Raw genomic sequence first — 20320 nt, forward strand, 5'->3', positions numbered from 1 at the left:
AATTCCATCAGAAAGCCGGTGGTGCTCACAGGCAGGAGAGGCAGGAGCTGGCCTGTCTGAGCCACCAGGAAGCAGCAGGAATGCCAAATACAAAAAATTCATACCCAAATTATTGCTTTATTTTATTGTATTTTAACCCATGCTGCAGGATTTTCTGCTGTCCCAGGAACTCAGGAGCTGGGGACAGCACCAGTTCATGTCACTGGAAGCTGTTAGGGGCTGCAGGGATCCCACCCTGGTAAAAGCAGATGCTGGCATGGAGAAGTGGGATGGGTTCCTGGAAAAACCCATTCAGCAATTCCCTGCTTTTATTTTGAAACCAAAATCAGCCAGAGTGATCAACAGAGAGGAAAACACCTTTTTTCAGCTCATGTCCCATACATTTAAAGTTTTCTCTTACAATAATTTTGGTTTAGAGATCATGTTCATAAAAAAAAAACCTCATTTAATTGTTGGCCAGTGTTGCACTGGGAGAAGAGACCTCCAGCTGACCTTTTTGGACCCCTTTAAAAATCCATCAAGGTTCTTCTGGGTTTAGGGTTTTTTTTGGAGGGGGGAGGGGTTTGACAACTGGGGGCAAGAACCATCATAGAAGGGTTTGGGTTGGTTAAAGCTCATCCAGTCCCACCCCTGCCATGGGCACCTTCCACTATCCCAGGTTGCTCCAAGCCCTGTCCAGCCTGGCCTTGGGCACTTCCAGGGACTCAGAGAAGGAATTCTAGTTGGGTTCCTATCATCCTAGAGCCACCTCCATGGATTTATTTATATCCTGTTGGGTTTATGACTCCTCATGGTACCACAGCCTTATTTTAAAATGCCTCAAGAGCACAGAGCTGCACTGAGGAATATCAGCTCCCTCTGCTGATGTTCTCCCAGGTTTCAGTGCTCCTTAAAAGCTGACTTCCATGTGGAATATGCATCCCGAGGTTGCTGTTTGTGGCTCAAGTGGCAGCAAAGGAGTGGTGTCCACCCCAGATGCTGGAGCTGCCTGGAGCTGGATTTCGTGCTGTTGAGCAACCCTAGGTACTGGCTGGAATTTTTTCCCATGTTTGCTGCCTACAGGTCACGTCTCTGCACTGCTGAACTTCCTGGCCTTGGGAGAAGTCCAAGTTCTGCCCCGTGGAGCTCCTGATGGAGCACAGAGCGCTGTTCTCGTGGCCTGGGGGTTGTGATTAGCCTCCTGCATTGGTGCCAGAGTGGCTGGGCAGCCCCAGCAGCCCCCAGCTCCCTGGAGGGTTCAAATACCCCCTGGAGATGGGATTTTGCTCCTGATGGTGAATTTCAACTTCTTGTGTCAGAAATGGCTGAGAAAACCAGGCCCTTCTTACCTGGGCATCTCAATCCTTCCTTAGGTCTGACTCTCTCTTAAGTTGTGGGTGTAATTAAATAAAAAGTTAACAAAGCAAGAGCCTTTCAAAGCTGGAGTTTTCAGTGTTGCCATGATCCCTTAGTCCTGAGCACCTTTTCCAGCCTAATTCAGAACCTTCACTGTCATTAAAATGGGAAGACTGCAGCCCACATCAGTAAGATGATTTCTTTTCCAGGAGTGTTGGCTAACTCAACCTCAATTTTTTAGTTTATCCCTTAAATCCTGTGGAACATCAGACCATTGCTTTTGCATACATTTCAGTTTTAATTTTGCCTTGTCAATACAGTTTTAATCACTTTCAAGTCAGCACTGGGCATTTCACATCTAATCCTGTGAAGCAAGATAAGGGCCATTCAGGTTTCTCCATTCAGGAGAAGTTCTGAGGTGGATTTTCCAGGTCCGTTTTTTAAGAAGGGCTCTGGGTTTGGTTTAGTACTGACTTTATGTTTTGCAGGGCTGCTGAAATAGGACAAATTCAGTGTGGGAATTTTTAGAATAAAATTGATGGCTTCTCACTGACACAAACTCAAATCCCTTCTGGGGTGAGAAAACAGAATACAAGCAAAATTCCTGAAGGAAAATAAAAGCCCCACTGTTTTTTTCCCAGTGTGACTTGGTGTGCCCATGAGCTGTTCCCCAGGTTTAGATAAAACAGAAGTGAATAAGAAAAATCAGATTTTGCCAAGAACAAGGAGAGCACGCGATCCTGCTGGGCCTTTGGTTTTGTTTATTTCCTTGGGGTGTTTGAGGAAAAGAAGATGATGAGGTCACTGGGAGCAGTGGTGGTGCAGCCAGAGCTTTTTAAGGCACAAGTTGGCCCCCTTATCTCCCTCCTTATCTTTACTAGGATGACTGGGGTGGGGATTAGTTAGAGCAAGAGCTTCTGCTGCATCCTGGAGCTCTCGGGCTCTCCCTCCCTCATCCTCCAGGCTGAGCTTCACATTTGGAACCTGTTCCTCTCCGGATCCCAGCACACGTCCCTGGGATTGTGATGTTCCCTCTCTGCCCTGATGACCTCTCTCAAACCTTGTATGGTCACAGAAGCATGGAAGGGACCCACAGGGATCATCCAGTCCACAGACACCCCAACAACCCCACCCTGTGCATCCCTGGCAGCCTCGGGCCCTGCCCATTCCCTGGGGAGCCTGGGCAGTGCCAGCACCTCTGGGGGAAGAGCCTTTCCCTGATCTCCAGCCTGAGCCTGGCCTGGCACAGCTCCAGCCCTTCCCTGGGTCCTGTCCCTGTCACAGAGAGCGGAGCTGCAGCCCACAGGAGGATTTTGAAGACCCCCCCCCAAGGAGATCTCCCCTCAGTCTCTTCTTATCCAGGCTGAACAAACCAAATGACTACTTGAAAAGTCATTGGAAAAGTTCTTTTCTTCTATTTTTGATGGAATTTTGTACCTTGTCCTTCTTTTTTCTTCCACCCTTCTTGGCCCATCAAGCATAGACAAAAATTTCCTCACTTTCAGGATTCTGAGGCTGTCTCATCCCAGCCCCACCAGCCTTTAGAGCCCAGACATTGAAAACTCCTGACAAATAACTATTTTCTCTCCTTCCCCTTGCTGGAAGCCTCCCAGAAACTCCAACCTCATGACTTTGTTGTTGCCCTTGGAATCACTTCTTAAATTCTGGGGATCATTCCCAAACACCCCAAACTGCCCTGGGAAGAGGGGAGGCTGCTCAAGGCTGACTCACAGCACCTTCTCCCATTTGTAAATTTTCTGTTATCCCTTTATTTGCTCCAGCACAACCAGAATCTCTTGTCACTGCTCTGTACATAGCAGAGGATGAAGAAAACATCAGAGGTGACAATAAATGACAATAAAAGAGCAGGGGAAATGCACTTCAAGTTGAATGAACACATTTCAGGCATGGTTTGGGGTGAAAAGGATGTGTCCTGATGGGAGAGGGGGACAGCAACAGACACAGAGCAGTCTAGACCTGACCTCTACCACCCACCCATGTATATTTGGTAAAAAAAACAGCTCTGCCTGCTGCATTTTATTTTTCTCACTGAGGTACACATGGCTCTTAAATAAACATGATTATACCCTACGTGGAGCTGCAGCTCGGGCCAAGCACTAAAAATAGTGGGCAGAAGGGAGAGACTTCAATTAGATGCAGAGTGCTCAACAATTTAACTTCTAATTGGCTTGTGGTTATCCCCCAACGAGGAACCAGCCCTGGTGTGCTGAAAGGATTCACAGTCTGGCAAAACAGGCAATCAAATTGAATATTTTTTAAAGGGGATTGACCAAAAAAAGAGGCCTGGGTGTTGCATGTCGAGGAACTCGTGTGTTTGCGTGACATTTACCTTCAGCTCAGGGGTGAGGTCTCACCTTGGGGCTTTGAGTTGGGCTCAGCTCTACGTCCTCTCCTCATCTCCTGTTTGGTGGCCCCACAAGGTGTTTTTTGGGTTGGATTTGGTTCCTGATTCAGCTCACGGTGCAGAACTTCAGGACCAGTGGTCAGAGGCATCTCAAGAACTCCTTGATTTCCACCCTCCGCTCCAGTCCAAACTATATTTTCCTTCCAGCTCCCAGCAAGCCTCTCCCATTGTCATTTCCTTAATTTTTACCTGCATTTCACTGTTCCTGCTGCCTCAGCCTGGAAGCAGCAGCACACAGTGGCCTCCTCAGCATCATGGAGATCATCCATCAGCCTCTGGTGTGTCTCCCATTCCCTGAAGCCAGGTGTGGAGTGGGAGGAGGGTGGAAACTGGGAAAATGGCACCCCCCAGCCACTGCCCACACGTCATTCCAAGCTTCCAATCCGACTCTGCTCTGGCACACAGCAGGCAAAGCTTTTCCAGGGCTTTGCTGGGATAGAAAGGTGGCTCACAAGGATTCATTCACTGGCAAAAATTTACAGAGCTGTCTAGCAAGAAGAGAGAATCCTTTTCCTCTGTCTGCATCCACTCCTTTCTTTCCCAGGATATGGGACTAGGATATGGGAATGTGGGAATCCTGCCCTCATTTCTGAGCCACCTTTTCCATCCCAACTCAAGACCCCTAGAAAACCACGGCAGTAGTCCTGTGATCACCAAGGCTTGGTCTTGTACATGTGACTGTGGCTTACTGATGGAGAACATGGCAATTTAAAGGGGAAAAAAATCTCAATATTTTGAAGTAGAAGAAGCAAGTGCATTCCAATATAATCCATGCATTGTTGGAAGGGACATGCCAGGTGTTTTTCCCCATTTCTGCACCTCAGGAGCTGTCTAGGGAAGCTTTTCCATTCTTGCATTGGGAAAGAGACCACACAAACTGCAGCGTTTGGTGTGCTGAGGCTGAAATGAAATCCAGCCCTTCTTCCCAAGGCCATGTCCCTGCAGCCAGCCCTTCCTTGTTTCCCTCCAGCCAGGAGTGTCCCAGAAACCACTGTGGCTTGAATGGTTTCAATCCTGAATTTTTTCAGTGGAATTGGCTCCTGTAATTATCGGACTCCTTGCCAGCCATGTCCACTTTCCCGAGGCTCTCCCACAGCGACAGCCACGGGACTTTGGCCGTATTTGAACACCGAAAGTGAAACTTTGCCCTGTGGCTGGTGGAGAGGAGAGGGAAGGGTTTGGAACTGAGCTTGGGTTTAGCCAAGGACTGCTCCCAAGCTGAGTAGTGCTGGAGTTACTATGAGAAGAAGAGGACAGACAATCCTCCTGTGAAGCACAGCTCATGCCTCTGGCAGCTCTTGGTGAGGAGGAGGAAGATGGTCAAGGATTCAAGACAGAGTTTGAATCACAAAATAATGGAATGTTTTGAGTTTGAAGGGATCTTAAAGCTCATTCCAACCCCCTGTCCTGGGCTGCTCCACTATCCCAGGCTGCTCCAAGCTCCATCCAACCTGGCCTTGGACACTTCCAGGGATCCAGGGGCAGCCACAGCTGCTCTGGGCACCCTGTGCCAGGGCCTGCCCACCCTCCCAGGGAACAATTCCTTCCCAATATCCTACCTAAATTTCCCCTCTCTCAGTTTGAAGCCATCCCCTCTTGTTCTGTCACTCCAATTCCTGATGATTTGTCCCTCTCCATCTTCCCTGTAACCCCTTCAGACCCTGGGAAGGTTCTGTGAGGCCTCCTCACCACTTCTTTTCTTCAGGCTGAACAGCCCCAACTTTACTTATTAATATAATTTATTTATTACCCATGAAAAACCATTTTTAATAACATAGGATGTGTATTTTTTCACTCCTAGGCCTGCTCTCTCTTCATTTACTGTGTCAGGTGTTACATCACAATTAATTAAAAAAATCCTGTCCCCAAAATTAAAAGTTGTATGGATTTTTTTTGGTTTTGTTTTCTTGGGTTTTTTTGTTTATTTGTTGTTGGGTTTTTTGGGGGGCTTTTTTTATGTGTGTGTGTAATAAAAAAAAAAAAAATCCTTCACTTCAAGCAGAAAACTGAATTAAAGCATAGAAGTGAAATGATGATTACATTAAATCCACCTTGATGAGCAGCCAAGGAATGCTTTGAGTCCCAAAAGGTGAGACTGTGGCATCATCAAGCAGCAGGGCTGACACCTTGGGAGCCTCCCATGGGAAATCCTGTTCTTGCCCAGTCTTGCATGTCTGGGCTTGTTGGTTTGTATCCAACTCCTGGAATTTCAGGAAAGAAATGTCCTCTTGTTCCACCAATCCATGCCTGCATCACTGCCCAGCATTCAGGAAAAATTCCTCCATAGAAAGAGAGGTCAAACAATGGAGCTGGGCTGCCCAGGGAAGAGCTGGATTCATTATTCTTGGAAATGTTCCAGAAATCAGTAGATGTGGCCCTTGATGGTTTAGTGGCTGTGGGAGTGATTGATCAGAGCTTGGACTGATGATCTTGGAGTTCTTTTTCAACCTTACTGACTCCATGAGTCCCTGATCACCTTTTATTATTTTTTTTTGGCAAGTTGGGAAAAAATGCAAATTATTTTGCTGCACAAAACAGGACCAAGATTGATGTCCAGGAAAGTAGATGAACATTCATATTTGGGGGAGGAAATCTTGGAAAACAAAGCTTTTGCTCCATCTAATATGGATCGGATGGCCAAGGGAAGGACTGGAAAGACCTGATCCCAATCCTGAGCAGCAGCACGAGCCCATCCATCGTTCTCCTGGAGTTCCCAGCAGCAGCAGGGAGCAGCATGGATCCTCATCCTGTTCTCTTGCAGAATTTCCAGCCCAAAAGGTGTCTCCTGCAGAAATCCTGCTGCATCAACTCCTCTGACAAACGCCAGCGTAGCTGGATAACGGGAACAGGAAATCCCTACCCAATCTTTGCCAGCCAAGCTCCAGGCAACTCCAATCATTCTCAATCCCAGTTTACTGAAAATTGGGATCTGGAGTTAAACATAGCAGGAAGTGAATGACACAGGGCGGGAGCTGGCTTGGGTTGATCCCTGGTTTGGTTTGGAATAAATTTCACTGCTTATTTGGGAATTGTGGAAGGACTTCTGGGGGTTGTGTGTGCCTGGCAGCTCCTGGGAATTGCTTGACATTTTTCAGGATCAGCTCCCTGGTGGTGGGTTCCCAGTTCTTCAGAATGCACATGGAATATTTAGAGATGCATGGAAATGAGTGGTTATGGATGAAGAGGGTGCCCCCAGGATCCATCCCTTCATTAAAGCCTGGATAGGCACGCAGCCAAACTGAATCCCATCATGGAATTTGAGGTTTCTGGGTGCTGACCCTGTTATTTGGGATCCTAGTGGGGAAAGACTTGGCCACCACCCCAAAACATTTCAGTCCTGCCTGGATGGGTCACGGAGCATCCCAGAAACTCATCCTGTGTCGGTTCCTGGTGCTTTCCTAGGTGAGTTTGGAGGTGTAAGGAGGAGATTTGGGCTTCCCAGAGTGAATCCCAGAATCACGGAATGGTTTAGGTGGGAAAGGACCTTAAAGCCATCCCACCATCCCAGGGTGCTCCAAGCACCATCCAACCTGGCCTTGGACACTTCCAGGGATCCAAGGGCAGCCACAGCTTCTCTGGTCAATGATGGTTGGGGTTTCAGCTATGAAATATTCTGGATTTAGGCTTATTGCTGTTGTTTCCTCCCCAAATTTCTCCCATGCTGCACCACTGCCTGACACAGGTAACTTTCCCTAAGAGACACCATCCAAGCTCATTAATGGGACACATGGAGGTGGGGGAAGGGGTGGCCATTCCAAGGTGGGATTTGGGGTATCCGGCCATGCCCACGGATGTGTGGTGTTCATGCACTTTCCAAATTAGGGACAGGGGAGAAAGGCTTCTTAAAGAGGATTCTATGGGAGGAGAGTAGGGCACAGGCATCCCAAGTGTCCTTGGAAATGAACCCCATGGATTTGATCCAGTTCCCAACTTAAAATGTAGGTTCCCTGATATTGAACAGTGAAGGTGGGATGTTGCCTCAGGTACAGAAAAACCCATGATCTCCTCTCAGAAATACTAATTAAATTCCCAAAGGAGATGTTAAACCTTTAGATCAGTCCCAAACTCCCAATATTTATGGAGAGGAGCTTAAATGTCCCACCACAAGCAGCAAAACCTCACCCCCCACAAGATGCCCACTTCTCTACTTATTATTACTGTATTGTGTGATGTGGCCTGAGACATTCACTGCCCTCATATTTCAGGTGGTGCCTTTTTTTTCTGACTGTTCCAAGATTTTTCCAAGACCCAACAGCCAGCAAAATATGTTTGGGTTGGGTTGGTTTTTTTTGGTTTTTTTTTGTTCTTACCATAAATATCTTCAGTGCATGGCTCCTGATGTGATGAAGTGATGGATGTGAAGCTCGTTGGCATTTCCAAAGTCACGCTCCAGATTCCTGCTTCAATCTGACCCCAAACAGATCGTGGGGATGAGATGAGCTCTGCTCTTAAGCCTCACTCAACTGCTGTTTGAGCTGCTGAACTCATTTATAAATTTGTCACCAATTTCTAAAACTGGAGGAGAAAATGATGGACAGCTTTGAGAAAGGCAGGGAGAAAAGCCAATCCGGGGCTATTTAATGCCCAAATTCCCATCACAGCTGCTGCAATTTGTTTGTTCCCAGGGCAAAAAGCACCTGGAAATTTCTGTGTAGAGAAAAAAAGATGAAAACATAACACAGGCAGTTTCCTGTCTGTAATTTATGCAGTGACCAGCAAAAATAAATGTTATATTTGAATAAAGGAAGCTGGAAGGGGAAACATGCAGAGGGTCAGGACAGTGCTGGGTGCTGTGAATAGGAATAAAATTATGTTAATAATAAACAGCTCCACTGCTCTTTTAAAGGACTTATTTCTTCAACACATGCAGAAAGTTAAAGTTACAACTCTGTGAAATTTCTGCTGCCTGCCTCATCTGTTTATCATTGACTCCCTGGATGCTCATGGTAAGAATTCCGGCTTTTGGAATAATGTTTGTGGTAGGTGGTCCCTTCAAAGCTGCTCCCTCGCACTGAGCCAGTTGGATTTGCTGGGCGAGACTTTGCTCATGCAAAGTTTTCCTTCAACTGCATCCAGCGCCGTGATGAGCCAGTGCAAGAGAAACTACTGTGCTGTGATTCCCCCTCTCAAGCCACTCAGACACTTTGAAGTGGATTTTTGCCTTGATTTTTGGGGCCAGAGAAGTTGTTAGGGTTTTACACCCCCCCTTCCCCTTTCCTCCATTCCCAAGGGAAAAAGAAAACATTTTTACACATGCTGGTGCTCTATATTTATCAACATAAAATCTAAATATAGCATTGTTTTTACACCCATTGCTGGGGCTAACCCAGCCATGAAATAAACACACTTTCTGCTTTCTAAAATTGCATTTTGAAAGGTTTACAATTATTATAGCCATTATTATGGTATCAAGGCAGAAATGGAACTGCTTTCCTTCTGTGTGCTCATCTAAAGGAGGGAGGGAGCTTCACATTTTCTTCAATAAATTGCATGGGCACTTTCCACCAAGGAGGGGTAGAATGAAAAAAAAACCACAAGGCTGCAAAACAAGAATTTAATCTTGTTTTAAATAAAGATTAATGCCATAAATCAGCACAGCCACACAAGCAGATGCTGATGTGAGGTGTAGCTGAGCTCACACTGTGCAAGAGTGCGAGCACAAAAGGTCAAACAAAATCTTTGAGAAATTATTCAATCAGTTTAGAAACCTTTTTCCCAATAGTAAAAGAAAATAGCAACAGGTTTGTTTGGGTTAATGTTGCACAGCTCTCGAGGCAAAAAATGTTCTCAAATAAAACACACGTGGGAACTGCTTTTTATTTAGCTTGTGCTAAATTCTAGAAATCCATGAGACTCCAGGCAGTTTGCTAATTCTAAAAGGCCATGAGACTCCAGACAGTGGATATTCCAAGAGGGACTAAAAAAGAAGAAAAAATGGGAAAGAAAAATTCCAGGGTGAAAATGGGCATTAAAAATGCCAGGGTGAAGATGAACGGGAAAAATGCAAGGGGAAGATGAGAAGCAAAAATTCCAGGAAAAACCTGGGGTAAAAACAGGGACATGGTTTCTCTTGAGATCCCACAATTGATGAGCAACTGGAAGAGGCATCACTGGAGAGCAGTGACTCTTTAACTACAAATCAATGGATGCTGTAGGTGATGGATCCAAAGTTTTAAACACTGATTTTTAAAAAATTATTGCTTCTATATTGATTTCTAAATGATTTTAAAATAGTTTCTCCTTTTCTTTGGTTAAACCCCCCTGGAGCCAGTAGCCCATTCCTGAGCTCCTGTGAGCAGAAGCTCTTTCCCAACTCCCCATCCTGGAAAGGAACTGGCAGGAGAGCTTCAGCTTCCTCTGTGTGCTCAAGAGCCCAGAATTGGACACCCTAAATCAGGCCCTAAATCAGTTCCTAAATCAACTCTAAATCAGCTCCCAAATTAACCTCTAAATCAGTCCTAAATCAGGCCCTAAATCAGCCCCTAAATCCCCCCTCTCCCTGTGTGACCTCCTGACACGAGCAGCACACAGGAAGGTGTGGAGTGTGAGCGACAGCCCCACTCAGCAGCTCCCTGTGGAGATGGGATTTAAGGACTTGACCCCAAAAAATGACATTCAGGATGTCACAGACAAAAAACGAGACACTGCAGTTCCTGGTGTCCTTGCCAGGGGGATAAGAGAGCATTGGGATTATCTGCCCATGGCATGGGGTTGGAAGGGGATGAGTTTTAAGGTTCCTTCCAGCCCAAACCATTCTGTGGTTCTGTGATTCAATGATTATTAAATTCTATATTATTCTAATTAAATCTTATTATTCTCAAGGTTTTAATTTCACATTCACTACTCCTGGCAGTTGGAATTCACATTGATTTTCTCATCCCCCAGCTGGCAGCAGATGGAGAATTCCTTGAGAGCAGCACTCGAAGATGGGCAAGGCTGGGAGCAACGCTGGGACTGTGTGGCTACTTCAGATATTTGGAATTTTACTTCTTTCCCTTTTCAAACCTTGTTGCTTTCACCCCTGCTGCAGCCCCCACAGCCCTCCTCCCTGGCACCCAAGTTTGTGAGTTCTTTCCCAGCAATTTTGGTCTGGAAGGAAGGCAGGAGAAGGAGGAAAAATTAGGAAATTCTTCCCTATAGAGCCATTCCTTATGGAAAAGCGGCTCTGTGTTCTGGGATTGCTTTCAGCTGAACCACAGGCTGAAATTACATTGTTCAAATTGTTCAGAAAAATGATAGAAAAACAAACCTCAGTTTCTTGGTGGCTCTGTTTAAGCTTTGGCTGTGCTTCCACTGGGAAGCTATGGGTGAAAAAAACAACTTTATTTTTTTTTTTTTCCAAATGGGAAAAATCCTGTGTTTAAAACTAGCAGTGGACAGAAAACACTTCTGGGGTGTGGGTAAACATGCATGTGGACACTCAGCTCCCATTCCCAGCAAAACCCCTGGGGGGGATCCACTGCATCCCTTGGGAATGGCTTCTCAAGGCTAGGCATGTGCCTCTGAATTTTCACAGGAAATTCCTGTTGAGGCAACAGCTGTTTGGCATCCTCATCCCATAGGGAGCACCTGAGCAGGGTGGGCTTTTCCTTGTCCTGGGCACCCAAAATTGGCACATTTGGGCTGGATGTCCTCCCCAGTGGCACCTGGCCCCAGCCCAGTGCCCATCGCCGGCCTTTCCCGCTCGGATGTTAATGGGATAACGCTGCCGCGGGCTTTGAAGATGAAGGAGAAGCCTGGACAAACAAGGCCAGATAAACACAGCGCTTCATCTCCGAGCAGCACTGTGCCAGGAGTGCTCCCAGCTATTTTTCCCAGTGTCTCCACACGCTGGAGGAAGCCCAGGTCACCGCTGAGCTCTCCTTCCCCCCTTCCCAAGGCAATCCATCCCATTTGATCCGTCCCTGCAGGATGCTGCTGGGAGCACACACGGGTTAATTGAGCTGCATTAACCCAAGTCAAACTATAACCCGCTGGGTAAACATTTCCCTATTGTTTCTGGGGATTACCGTGCTGGGAAGTCATTAATAACCTGGAAGTACATTCCATTTATCTTTGTTTATTAGCTGCTTTTGGCAGACTCCAGGAGCGTCCCCCTGCTCCTGGAGCGTCCCGCTCTGACATCAGCCCAGCTCCAGCCCCTGTAAAGTCAACAATCTGATTTGGTCATTAATCTCCCACTTCAAAAGGGCAGGCAGAAGGTGCAGGAGGAAGATCTCACATCTGCTCTTCCACTTGCTGCTTGCTGGGGCTGGCTCCAGATAAAAGCCTGGTCTCGGATCCCCCTGCACTGCCTGACCTCGCCAGCATCCCCCAAAACCCTTCAGGAATTCATTTCACCCCTCGTTTGCACTTCCAGGCAAAGGGGACTTGAATCCTGAGGAGCAGGACCTGGAGATGTTCCACAACTCAAGGAACTACATTAGGTGACCAAATCCCATCCCTAGTACCCTAAAAGGTACTTCCAAGGATACATCCAGCTCGTTTTTGAGCTAAAGACAATGAATCTCACTCCAGATTCCAGGATCCTGGTGGCTCCAGAGCCCACCACAAGCTGTGGCTGCAGAGGAAGCCCGAGCTCACTGCAGACCTGCCAGGAGCAAGGCAGGACCTCAGAGGGGAAGGTCCATCAGCACAAAGGCATCACCTCCCCCAGCTTAATGTGGAGTCATTCCTACACCCTTATCCAGCTTTTTGAACAGATCAGAATCAAAAATTCAATGGGATTTGCTGGAGGAACAAATCAGAATTAGAAAATCCACCTCCTGGAGGAACAATTAGCATGTTGGAAATGCTTAACCCCCTTATTATTGTGGCAGGGAGGACTGAAAACACTGTTCAAACAACCTATTCTTCATTAATTGCATTTTTTTCCCTGCTGCCACACATCCAGCACAGGAGTTACTGCAAGGAGGGAAGCAGGAGAAGGCCCTGAGTGAAGAATTCCTTGTGGTTAAAGACACCTTGAAGCCATCACTGCCAAAGCAAACCCAGCATTGTTTTTCCTGGGCAGGGTTTGCTCCTCGTGCTCCAAACATTTGCTTCCCAAATAATTTCTTCAAACCACAAATGTAAAATTTTGCCTTCTACATCCAGAACCTTCCACTTGCCCAGCTGCTCTTCCATGTGAAAACCTTCATGAAAGTGAAAGTTTTGTTAAACTTCAATAAAATTTCAAGAAATTTCCTGGTTTCACCATGATATTATTTTGTTTTACCTCTGTGGGCAAAAAAGGAAGATGCCAACCTCTCTTCTATATCACCTACAAGGACGCTTGCTTTCCTTTGTCATTTTAAAGAGAGAGTTTTTTATTTTATTTTATTTTATTTTATTTTATTTTATTTTATTTTATTTTATTTTATTTTATTTTATTTTATTTTATTTTATTTTATTTTATTTTATTTTATTTTATTTTAATTATATTTTTAATTTATTTTTATTTTCTTTTTCTTTTTTCTTTTTCTTTTTCTTTTTCTTTTTCTTTTTCTTTTTCTTTTTCTTTTTCTTTTTCTTTTTCTTTTTCTTTTTCTTTTTCTTTTTCTTTTTTTCTTTTCATTATTTTTATTTTTATTTTTATTTTTATTTTTATTTTTGTTTTTGTTTTTGTTTTTGTTTTTGTTTTTGTTTTTGTTTTTGTTTTTATTTTATTATTTTTATTTTTATTTTCTTTTTCTTTTTCTTTTATTTTATGCTCCCCAAGCCTCCAGGAGAGGTGATGTGGGGCTGGGTGGGTGGGATGAGATTTCTCTTCCTTTCTCCCCTCCTGTTCCTGGATGCTCTCCTGATACTGGAGATTAGATCCCAGCCCCTCCAGGCAAGGAGGAACTTCAATGTGCATCTCCCACATCCTGAAAGGATGCTTTAATCATTGCATAAGGAGAGGGAAGGAGAGGGAAGATAGGACCTTTTATTTTGCTTTCTTGAGGGCAAAACCCAGCAGCGGTTTCAAGACCTCCTGAGCCCTCCAGGTGACGAAACTGCCTGAGAAGGCTCCTTGATTTCCCTGGACTTTGCAAGACTTTCTGATTTCCATGAATCTTCATCCATTCCTCTCCACATCCCCTGTCTTGGACCTGGCTGCCTGGTCCAAGCTCCCCAAACATCCCTGGAAGTGCCCAAGGCCAGGCTGGATGGGGCTTGGAGCAGCCTGGGATAGTGGAAGGTGTCCCTGCACATGGCAGGGGTGGGATGGGATTTAAGGTCCCTTCCAACCCAAACCATTCTGGGATTCTCTGATCACTTCATTTCATATAGAAATATAAATAAATATATCAAACATACAGAAATAGGGTTATGCTCTGTCACATCCTGTGTGATTTCTGATGTCATTTTGCATGACCTGAGGCTGCTGGATGTGACGCAGAGCTTTACCCACAGTGCTCACAGTGATGTGCTCCACTACCTGCCCAAGGGGAAATTAAAGCTGTGTTTTAATTAATAATGATCTAATCTGATCGTGTAAGTGCTCTGCCCACTGCACACAGACCTGCCCAGCTCTGGGCTTGGCGTGTCCGTCAGGACAAGCCCAGTCCGTGGCTTTGGAGGGCATTTTTGGGGAAACCCCAGGAACATCCCTTCCATCGTGGGTGATGTTATCGCTCACTATTAAATATTCCTAAAAATAATTAATTTGTACCCACAAGCCTTGGGATGTTTTTCATGCTTTTATTATAAACTCAAGAGGGCTACAGAGAAAAAAAACAAATTGCTGCGTGTCATCTCCATCCCGTCAGAGCAGACATTCCCTCTCTCGGGTGATTTTTTGGGAAACGCCGGCGGGCACACGGAGCCTCCCATCGGGGTAGTTTAACCATTAAGCCGAGCTCAGGGCGGAGCGGGCTCGGTGCCTAAGGTGAGGGCACGAAGAAAGGAACGCCAGAGCTTTGATCTAGGCCAGGTGTTAATTTGGGAGATCTGGGAGCTGTTAGGAAGCCGGGGCAGCGCATCCCGCGGGTTTATCAGGGCCGGGATTACCTAGGCTGAGGACAAACAACCTCTGCCGGGACAAACAGAGCTTGCCACATGAAAGTGCCACCCGAGCTTAATGGGGGCACTGGTTTTAATGGGGACTTTCATCTCGGCGCTCCTGAAAGCGACGGGGGTTGGAAAAAACCGGGAGGAAAAAGCGGATTTGGAGCCGGGAGAAGTCACCTGCTGCTCGGGCAAACACCAGGATGGGCCCTTGGGGCTGTGCTGCGGGATAAAACCCAGCGTTCATTTCCAAAGGGTGGGAGAAGAGAAGAAATAAAGAGGGAACAAGGGAAGGAACATAAAAATATGAGAAGTAGAGGCAATTTTCCCAACACTTATTTATCCAAATCCCAGGTTCTCCAGCAGATGCTGTTCCCTCTCCTGCACACCTGACTCCTTCTACCCTTGAGGACCTCTGCGGTTGCATCCACCGCTGCTAAACCTTGAAAATGCCACTACATAACAACTGCATTCAAAAATTTCACTTTTAAATAAACGCCCTGTTTGTTTAAGAGGTTGTGGGATGTCATTTTCGCAATGAGGGAAAATGCTGGTCCCTGAGGGCAGGATTAATACTGGAATCTGTGAGTTTAACACCTTATGGTTTGTCTCCCTAGCGAGCTTTTAAACAACAGACCTTTAATTAAAGAAAAAAGTTAACTTTAAAATCCTTTAAAAATAAGCATAACCCATATTTCACCTTTCCTGTGTAGAGGACAAATGTAAGAAGCAACAGAATCACTGCCGGGTGCACATTTGCAATCAAACAATATCCAGATAATAAATACTGAGGAGGAAATCTCTCAGTAACGATTTTTAAGAAGCCACCACTAAAGACCTGATATCGACATTTTGTTGCTTATGGAAACACCCACAAGGCACACAATTTCTTGCAGCCCAAAGATTTCTTCAGCTAAACCCTGATTATTTTTGTTTTCCTCGAGTGCCAATAATTTTATCTCCATCCCACGCCGCTGGATTGCGACAGGCTGGGAGTGGGAGAAGCAGCACCGTGAATGTGACACTTCCCAAAGGTGCCAGATAAAGTGGGAGGTGCTGGTGGCTCCCGGGGCCACCTCAGTGCTATGTTGGGTGGGAAGGAGCATCTCTGCCCTCTCCTGGGGCAGCACAGCCTGGCGTGGCCTCCACAAGGGTTTCAAACCCACCCCCCCCAGACATTCAAAATCACCCCTCGTGATGGCTTGAGCAGCTACAGAAGCTACAAAGATGTGGAAATGGGATCATGGAGCTCCAAAGCTGGGCACTGAACCTCACCGGGGCTTGGGACTCGCTGCCTTTATCAGGGGGAATTCCAAGGAGGGAATCTGGGGCTGTTTGGAAGCCCCTCTAGACCAGCACATCCCTCCCTTTGGATCACCCTTCCCTTTGGCTCATCCTCATCTCGCTCTCACTTGTGGTCCAGGCTCCCTTCTTTCATTTTTCTGGCTGCCTCTAATTTGTGGCCATCCGTTAACCGCTGCTCAGGGCCTGCTGGGCTCAGCCCCCTCGACAGAAGCTGTTCCCTGCAACCACAACCATCCCAGGAAAATCAGGATGGGGATGGAATATTTGCCCTTTGATTGTTTAACAACATCTGAGAATTCCAGCAATTCCCATAAGATCCCGAGGAATGCGGAGCAAGAGGAGGAAGAGCCGCGCCAGAACCGACTCCTTTTCATTTCTTTTGGGATGCGGAAAGTGGAGCCAAGGAAAAGCCGGGATAACGACGCCCATGGTGGTTTTAATTAGCTGCAAGCCTGGAATGTGGGGGCTGATTGTATTTGTTTAATGATGAATAAATCTGGAATGGTGTGGGTGGGTGGGTGCAGGAGATGATCCAGGAGCCTCTAATGCACGGGGAATACAAGGAATGTCGCTGCAGCATGGTCACATCCCTGCTGGGCCCTTCCCAAGGGATATCTCTCTGTGGAAGGCTTGGGACTGGCTCCTTGGGCTTGCCCCCAGTGTGCCACGGAAGGAGATGTCTTGGAAGGCAGCCCTGGCTGTGGCTGTGCTTGCAGGGGCCATACCTGGAGCAGGATCAGGGGCTTTGCCTGGAGAGATGCTGCACAAAGCAGGGAATGGGATAAATGTGGCACGAACAGCCCTCATGGTCAACAGCCCTCAGGGAAAGAAATTGCTCCTGGGAGCACGCTCCTGCCATATCCCAGCTGCTCCCTGCAGGTCACTACAAGGCTCCTAACTCAAAGGACCATAAATCATGGCTTTTTGGTGGTGTTTTGGTCCCAAATTAGCGTGAGCAGGAAGGGTCCTGCCCATCTCTCACTGTTGCTACAGAGGAGGGCAAAGCTCAAGCAACCAAGAGCAAAGGATGGGAACATCTGGGGTCAGTCCACATCTGTTTCCAGATACCTGGGGTATGATCAGCAATAACCAAACCTTCTTTTCAATTGTACTGGGGGGCCATTCCCTCCCCCCCCTGTGGAGCACAGTTAGGTTGTGTCTCTTGCCCCCAGACCACCACAGAGAGTGGATAATGGCTTGGTTTAAGGATGTTTTAGAGCTGGGATTCTGCCCTAGGATGTTTCTAGGGTCTGTTGGAGGTGGTGGAAGCTTTCTGTGTGATTTTACTGCAGCTAATGAGTGGGTGGTCAGCGGGGGAATACAGCCAGGATGGAATCCTACACCTGGAATTTCAGCAGGAGGAGCAAGACGAGCCTTGCTGGCCATGCTGCCCTCTCTGTTCTGGCCTTGAAACACCTCAAACACCCTGGACACATCAGTGGGGAGGCAGGGTTTGCATGACTTGATTGGGAGCCACCTCCAAAATATTCCTGGTACAGCTCTGATGCAAAGAGCCATGATGGAGAGTCATGAAAACACACTGGAAAACATGCTTTGTGGGAATTGAAGTGCAGAAACGTTTTGAACTGGAATAAAATTCACTGAAATGTGTCCAGAGAAGGGCAATGAAGCTGGGGAAGAGTCTGGAGCCCCAGGAGTGGCTGAGGGAGCTGGGAAAGGGGCTCAGCCTGGAGCAAAGGAGGCTCAGGGGAACCTTCTGGCTCTGCACAACTCCCTGACAGGAGCTGTAGAAAGGTAGGGAACAGTTCCCAGGGAAAAAAATGAGGAGAAACAGCCTCCAGTAGTGCCCAGGGAGGTTCAGATGAGATATTGGGGATCACCAAAAGGATTGTCAAGCTCTGGAATGGGCTGCTCAGGGCAGTGTTGGTGTCACCATCCCTGGAAGTGTTCGAAAGGGGTGCGAGTGTGGCACCTGGGGACACCTGGGGTTCAGTGGTGCTGAGCGAGCAGCTGGACTCGATGATCTTAAGGGCCCTTTCCAACATTAAATGTTGTGTGAAAATGTCTTTCACCCACAAATGCACACCAGGTTTAAGGCAGGTTTCCGAAGCTTGGTTACTAACAAGAGGTTTTTTTACCTGCCATGGGACACAGCTACAGTTTATATAAAATAGACCAAAAACCTTCAACCCCCCAGCCCGTTTTATCCCCAAACCTGTGGGGCATCCACATGGAGAAACTGCAGCTCCTGTGACCAGGAATGGTCCAAGCTCCCTACCAGGGCTTGCTGCTGCCATCAGCACGTGGGATGGGAGCCTGGAGCACCAGACAGGCCCTGGGAGCTGCCGATCCCCACGGTGCCCCAGCCTTGCTGAGGTGACCCCATGGATTTCGCTCAGAATCACAGATGGAGGAGCTCAGAGCAGTCAAAGGCCCCATGTTGCTGGAAGATTCAGCAGCAGTGGTTGCACCTCCAGCATCACTTCCCTCCCTCTCTCTGAGCTGATCTGAGCCCCCAGCCTGCAGCTCCAGCCGTGGGGAGCTGCTCCTTTATTACCCTTTTCCTTTCTGGCGCAGCAGCCAAGGACAAGCCGGAGCGGCGTCCACCGCTGGGCCTCTCTGGAAGCCCCAGCATCTGGAGCTGCAGCTCGTGGCGTCCTTTCAAGAGTGCAGCCAGGCAGCTGCCGAGCACATGTGAGGAGGGAAGGCGCTGCCTCTTGCTTCCAGGGATGCTCTAATGAAGCCTCTCACCCTCGGCAGCTCCCTCCTGGCTGGGGCGGCTTCCTGGAGCCTCTGAGAGCTGCAAGTTCAGGGCTCAGAGAGGAGGCAGCTCCCAGAGCAGGGGTGAACCTCACGGGAGGATTTTTTTCTATTTAAAAGTTACTGAAAGATGGGGATGCTTAGGTCTGGGGGTTGTGCTCCAAAGAGTTCAAGCATCAGAGCACAGAATCAGGGAGTGAAAGCATGGTTTGGGCTGGAAGTGCCCATCCAGTGTCGCCCCCTGCCATGGGCAGGGACACCTTCCACTGCCCCAGAGTGCCCGGCCTTGGACACTTCCAGGGATCCAGGGGCAGCCACAGCTTCTCTGGGCACCCTGTGCCAGGGCCTGCCCACCCTCCCAGGGAAGAATTCCTTCCCAATATCCCATCTAACCCTCCCCTTTGTCAGTCTGAACCTATTCCCTCTTCTCCTGGCACTAGATCCCCTCATAAAAAGTCCCTCTCCACCTCTGGATGAGATCTCATCATCTTTCATCTTTTTCATCATCTCATCATCTTTCAGGTACTGAAAGGCTGCAAAAATGCTTCGAATGCCCACAAAATGTCAGGGCTGAACTTCCTTAGCAGAGACTCCACTCTCAGCCTCCTAGGAACTAATTTAGCAGCTCCTGACAGTTTGCTGCCAGCTGCACCAGTGAACCCCCATTTGCTGGGTGGGCACAATATTTTTATTTCTTCACCCCCTGCATTTTCTCCTTACAGCCTGGGACATATTTTTGGCACATAGAGAGTTTGATCCCAAAGAAGAGTTTAAATCTTTCTGGAGATGGAATTATGATGCAGCATTAAAATGATCTCTTCCTATCATTATTGATTTAGGGTAGGAGGCCACCCCTGTCCCCCAAAACAGCACCCAGACATATGTCACGTCCTCCATCCACTCCTTCCCACCAGGCATAAACTAAATTCTCCCTCTGGGAGAAGCTCTGGAGTGGGGAATTCTGGTGGAAAAGCAAGGTGTGCTTCAGAGGGAGGTTTGGATTTGGTGAGGTTTGAGCTTAGCATGTTTAGCAGGGCTGGGAACACATCAATGTGCAATTTCCCCTTTCCATGGTCATTTTTCCCTGCCTCCTGCTTTTCCTCTTCCCCAGCCCTGGAAGGACAGAAGCTGGTGTAGGAAGTGGAGCAGGAGGTGAACAGAAATTCCCTGTTTTCCTCCCACACAAGCCCACGCTCATTGGTCATTCCCTAGAATTTCCATCCAACTTCCAGCCCTGCACAGGGCCAGGATGGCCCAGCTTTGGGGTGATGGAGAAAACACGGCTTCTGGCTCTGCATCCTGCCAAGGGAGAGGTGGAACTAATCCGTGTTTTCCCTGGGAGCAAAGCTGTGCTTTCCCTGGGGGCAAAGCTGTGTTTTCCCTGGGGAAAAAGCCGTATTTTCCCTGGGAGCAGCAGGGAAATTTTGCAGAACACAGCTAAGCCTGCGCGGCAGCCGCTGCAGGATGTGGGGTTTGCTCTGCCAAGAAAAATTAAATAATAAATAGGAGGAGGGAAAGCCTGCAGCCTGCTCTCACTTTCACTGATTTAATTCCAACGGCGCT

Source organism: Poecile atricapillus, chromosome 6, assembly GCF_030490865.1.
Source record: "Poecile atricapillus isolate bPoeAtr1 chromosome 6, bPoeAtr1.hap1, whole genome shotgun sequence".
In the NCBI taxonomy this organism is placed as follows: domain Eukaryota; kingdom Metazoa; phylum Chordata; class Aves; order Passeriformes; family Paridae; genus Poecile; species Poecile atricapillus.